Raw genomic sequence first — 6,441 nt, forward strand, 5'->3', positions numbered from 1 at the left:
AGAGAGAGAGAGAGAGAGAGAGAGAGAGAGAGAGAGAGAGAGAGAGAGAAATATTTTCAGACAATATATCTTAGACAATGGGTGAAACTAATAGCAGTAGTACAATAATAACACACAAGGCATCATATTTGCAGCAGAACTTCTATATAACACAAGGAGATCTAAAGTCTGAAATGCAGTAGTTTCATTAGATAAAAGTATTCATTAAGAAATTGGGACTCTTGTGTTTTATGACAAAGGAGTGGAGTCTTTTCCAGCAGAGTATTTTTAGAGGACACATCAATGCTAAATCTCTCCTCCCTGACATCACCCTACCTAACTGCACAGTACTTTATACCAAAGGGAGATAGAGTTTCCTTTTGGTGCTCTAAAGAAATGTTACCCACATTCCCCATCATTCATGGAGCTTTGAAAGCAAAGCAAACAGAAAAATAAATCATCCATGCTAATTTGTTATATCTGCCTCTCTTTGGAAGAGTTTTATGGAAGTGAAACCAGATGGCACATTATTTTCAAAAATAGAAGGAAAAGCTTCATGAGTATTCTTCACAAACATACAGACACATGGACGTGATTTTTCTTTTGGTGCACTTTTCCCTGGAAATGAGAGAAAGTCATCATTGAAAGGTCTGGGTCATAGCAGGCCTTACTGCTGCTGTGTGGGACATCTGAGAGCCTGTTAAGAAACTGGAGGAAAGCTGTGCAAAGGCTGTTGTCATTCAATAATGACAACACATTCAAAATATAAGGTATGGGAAAAGAGGCCTAGAGGACTGCATTTGTATGCCTTTATATTATTCAACTCTAGGAGGAAGCTTAGTAAATCTTCAAGAAATTGTAAAAGCAGTCAGTGCTAAAGTTAAGTAAATACAGAAGAGAAAATATTTGGCATGTTCTTGAAAAAATAGCCAGTATAGCAATATATGTGACAATAGACATATTTTTACATATTGAGACATCATCCCTCCTGTTTTCATATTTAAATGGGTTTAAATCACATTTCTGCTGCCCTTGAAGTCTTTTATTCCAAAATATAAACTGTCCTTTGCTTGCCTTCCGGTTACTGTGAAAATGATTCACCTGTGGGGCTTTTATAGTCAATCATGATGCTGATTCTAAGAAACTCTGGCCTTCAAAACAGCCAGACACAAGAAAAACAGGGAAAAAATCTAGAATTGGGTGTCCTTCAACTCATATGGACAGTTCCCTGGTGTGGAGAATGCTGAGATGAGAAAATTATTTTCTCCCCCCTTCCCCCCGCCCATAAGGCAGCTGGCATCATATTAGACCAAGTGTTCTTGGCATAGCTATGTGGTAACCTTGGCATTTCTAATATCTGATGACCCTCAGTCCTCTCCTTCATAATATGGAGGTGGTTATTCCTTGCCATAGGTGAATTTTTAAGGACTAACTTTTACTCACTTATAAACAATAAAAGTTTATCGAATTAGTTGTTAGCTAATCATATTACTATTATAAGATATTGAGGACATTGCAAAAAACAAGTATGCAATGGTTCACATAATGTATTCTTTTTCCAAAAGCCTTGTTGAGAAATATCCTTTAGTTGATGTATATAAAACTAGAGCTTGTCCTATGTCCACAAAATTGAAAGCACCACTTTCACTTTATTTTACTGGCCAGTGCAGACAAAAATCACACATGTTTAAAGGATACTGAAAAATCTTGCCTCTTGACAAGGAGAAGGATCTAGTTGTGAGAGATTTGAATCAGGACTGATATCTTATGTTTAAATGCTTAATTTTCTTCTTTATGTTATACATTTAAAAAAAATTAAACTCTTATAGTTCTGTACACAATAAGCAAGCATGTGGGAACAGTAAACATACTTTGGCAAAGGCATCTAGTGTCTGCTATTTAATCACTTCTAACTATCACTTGACACTTGTGCTCTCTTTTGTTAGGCTGACAACTTAAAATGAAATAATGACCCTCAGGTGATGAAAATATAGGAGATGTTGAAAGACCCACAATGTGAGGACTCCCCCACATTCAGACTCAGGAGAGGCGGCACCCCAAATCACACAAGAAACTGTCTTGCTGCAAACTGCAAGAGGACTTTTATTCAAGAGCGCTCTTGGGCCCACTGTCATATACCACGCAGGGGTAGAGGACTGTGGCACCCCGAGTAGCTGGGTAAGGGGGTATTTAAAGGAAGAAACCACAACTCAACGAAGTGGGGAGGGCTTTGTTGGAAAATAACAAAGATACCAGTTAAGAGTCCCAAGGAAGTGCAAAGTCACAAGAGTCACAAGGAATACCTGGTAATTGTTCTGGTTATCTCTCAAGACAGTTTCTAAGATCCCCTAACAATAGCACATTTGCATAGTGGGTTCCGGAAATGGTCAGGGTGACTTTCTTTGAATGAACACTCTTTGAACCCAGGAAGTTGGTGGGTGGAGGAATGTCGCTATCTGTTTTATGATTAGCATACCTTGGAGCATTAAGTCATAGAGGTCACAATCCCAAGCTTGGGCCTAAAGGCCTAGACTTTTGTTTTTAGGTTATACTTTCCAAGAAGGAATATTTAAGTTGGCTTTATCGAGACTATTCTAGGTCTGAAGAATATTAAGTATGATGCCTCGGGCAGCCTCCTAATGAAAATATTCTAAGACAGGAGTATTATGGGAGTAACTATGTTTTCTGCATCACACCAGGCATGATTTTCAGAAAGTACAAGTGTGGTACTTGTGGCATATGTACTATGTCACATTTGGTACCCCCCACTCCCCAACCCACCCACTCCCACTTCTTGACCCTGGCATTCCCCTGTACTGGTCCTCACTCTGGTCCTCAGCAGAGTTCATTGCATAGATTAGCAGTTACCTCAACATGTCAGGAAGAAGAACTCCATTTGCTCTGTTCTTTCATTAATTTTCTTATTAGTCTTTTCCACAAAAATAGCATGACCTTTGTGTTGACTTATAATCATGATAAAAGTCTTCCTGCAGACATAAGTCTATATTTGGAGCTAGATGTTGGGGGAGTATTTGTTGCTTTTTTGCTTCTTTGACTTTTAACCTCATTGATCTTCCATCTGTCTCAGGAAATTCCAGTATCAGTCTCTTCTTCTTCCTGTAATGCCTTCTTGGCATCAATTCCTCTGATGTTTGCTTCTCTTGAACAGTTCCTCTTCTAAAATGATTTGGACATTCACTACAGAAAGCTACATCTCAAGAAGATTCATACTACCTGTGTGTCAACAGCTTGAATCCTACTCTCTTCTGTCTTCTCACTTCTGTTTAATCTTCACTACTTTATTTTGAAATGGTATTTATGGTAAGATTCAGTGCCATAAATGTCAACAAATGCTTTACAGGAAACAGAGGAGTAATGAGAGGTTGTTATAAACTAAAGGTTCAGCTGTGGGTTTTTGTTTGTTTGTTTGTTCGTTTTCTCTCTCCATTGGCTTATGCATTTCAGATGTAAGCAAAAAAAAAAATCTTTCTATTATATGAAGTACTGACTGATCAGAATCTCAGTGATGTGGAGAGTTTGACATGTTGTAAAAACAGATCCAAATTACTCATATTATCTGGGCCATCTTTAGGTTCCTTTATAATTTCATTTATTGTCCTTTTCTGCATGTGGCTATCCCAAAAAGTCCCCCNCNCCCCCCCCCCCCCCAACTCCCCAACCCACCCACTCCCACTTCTTGGCCCTGGCATTCTCCTGTACTGAGGCATATAAAGTTTGCACAACCAATGGGCTTCTCTTCCCACTGATGTCCATCTAGGCCATCTTCTGATATATATGCAGCTTTCTTATAGGACCCAGGACCACCACCCAGGGATAGGACCATCCACAATAGGTTGGAGTCTCCTCATCAACCACCAACTAAGAAAACGCCTTTCAGCCAGATCTTAGGGAGGTATTTTCTCAAGTAAGGTTCACTCCTTTCAGATAATTCTAGTTTGTATGTGAAGTTGACCAAGACTAGACAGCACAAGATGTTTAAAAAGACTTATAGTTCCAACAAAAAAGAAGGGGGCAAGGAAAGCAGTTTGATGGTGTCTGAGACCTATGACAGAGTTTTCTCCACTTTGCTGAATCCCATCTACCTGATGTTTCCATCAATAGAGTTGAAAATACTTATGACTTTCTTTATTCTGTTTCTATTAAAAAAAAAACCAACTTAATATTGTTACCTCATTGTAATTTAGAATTTATGATAACCTGAATTTGTTTTTGTAGGCTACTGCTATACATGTGTTTTCTAGACTAATGTATCCCTTAACCCCTTTGATGTGATGTGGAGAGCTCTTGGTGCCATTTCAAGAATATTATTAAGAATTTGACCTTGGGCTAGGACAAGGAAGTAGGCTCAAGATCTTGATCATCTTGATAAGTCCCTGAAGACCATGGGACCTTTGTTTCTGCCTTGTTTGTTCCTTTACTACGTTGTTTATGCCTTAGAACTGGCCATATTCTTTGCATGTACTTAGAATAATATAAAAGCAGACTGGAAAAAATTAAACCTGCTTCAGCACTTGTTGAGATCATACTATAGTGATGTCTAATTGTATTTTCTTTCATTAATCCTTGCTCCCTCTCTTGAGACCCTATTGACTTATTGAGTCATCTTGGCCAATGTGAAACTTGTGTTTTTATTTGATAAATGTTTTTAATTCAAATGCTTAGAGGCATGAGAAAAAGGCATGAGAAAATTGAAAAGTTTTATTAACAAATTCTATTTTAATATAACCTTTTTTCAACTTGTAAAAGCTAATGACTATTTGAAAATTTTAAAAATATAAATACTATGATATAGCAATTTAACACATCTATGAGCCTAGTTTTAACAATGGGCTACTAGTTTCTATATATCTCCAAACTTATGAAATTTATCTTCCTCCTGAGTTCTAGATTTGTAACCAACTGATCTGATGATACATTTGTCAAATGTCTAAGACCAGCCATGTTTAAAATACCCAGAACAGAGCTATTGGTTCTTTGATATTTTCCTGCTGCAGAAAAATGACACCATTCTGACTTAGGAATCAAGCCACATCATGCCTTTTCATCACCACAGTTCAACTAATCCATAAGTTTCACATTGTTTCAGGAAACACTCAAAAAGGAACCGGCATGTTTCTGCACTTGTGCAACTCTCTGCCCTGTGGGGCTGACCAGCCAGGCACTGGTGGGCAATGGCTGACCTGTTCTTATCTCGTGGAGACTCTGATTTAGTGCTCCACGATCTCTCCACCCAGCTCCCTAGGATCCCACTGGCAAGTTGTTACCATAGGAAACCCATGCTTCAAATCCTTCACATCCTTTGTCATGAACCTCAGGCAAACCCATGCTTTGCTTTCTATCTTGAACTCAGGCCAGCTATCCTATGAAGGAAAACACAACACAAACTTAGTTCAGAAATGAAGGTAACTCAATCTCTGGGTGCAACAACTAAAACTTAATCTTGTAAGCCTTATTAAAATCTGATTCCTCTGGTGGCAAATCCACAAGGATTTTTTTCCTGACCTTAATTCTTGCTAGTGTTATTACTTATTTACATTTCTTAAATCATATTAGAGTCCCCTTGATCATTGGAGAAGTAAAATCCTTTGTCTATATCAGGATGATAGCATTTCCTTCTCCATAGAGGATTGTATAGGTAGGTTTTCTTCCCTCTCCATGATCCATTATTCAGCTCATTGTTGCCTCAATAAACTACCTCCTGACTGTCCCTTGCTTCATCTTCCAGGTGCTCAGACATGGTCTTACAATGAAGCTATATGTTACATTCACTTTTCGTGTGAAAATATGACCTAATCAAAGACAGACCAAAGAGAAACAAATGAGTGTGTTGACTTATTTTAACAGCACAGAAGGAATAGTTACAAGAGCACAGCAAAGCCCCAAATAGCCTTCTAACTGCTGAACCCCATCCATCCTGGATGATTGCCTCATAGAGCAGTATCATGCAGTGCCTTTTAAAATCATTCTTGTGCATTATCTATCTCAAGATCCCTTTCATCTGGGAAAGAGAATAATAGCTGAATTCTAGGAAAGGCTTTCCTGGGGAGTGGGGTAAATTGCCTCATTTCCATAGTCACTCTATTGTCTATCAGTGTATTGGTGTGCTCTAGTTTCCACGGTCATAGGGCTTGGGATTTGGGAAAGAAAACTCCATCATAATATAACATTATGCCTGAAATTCAAGTGGACAGGCAAGCAAGTAAACAAATCAACCAGCAAAGAAACTGCCCCGAAATTTGCTATTTAGCTCTGACAGGCTTTGAACTTCTGATCTTCCTGCATTCATTACTATAGCGTAATTTTCTTCTTTTAAAACTTACTATAATCTATATTTTAAATAAAACTATGAAGACAATTTGGCACATAGTACTTTTAAAATATACACATTTGCTCTTCTGGCCGGACCAGCACCAGGGTAGCTAGAGCGCAGGGTCGGCTGAC

Source organism: Mus caroli, chromosome 12, assembly GCF_900094665.2.
Source record: "Mus caroli chromosome 12, CAROLI_EIJ_v1.1, whole genome shotgun sequence".
Taxonomy (NCBI): domain Eukaryota; kingdom Metazoa; phylum Chordata; class Mammalia; order Rodentia; family Muridae; genus Mus; species Mus caroli.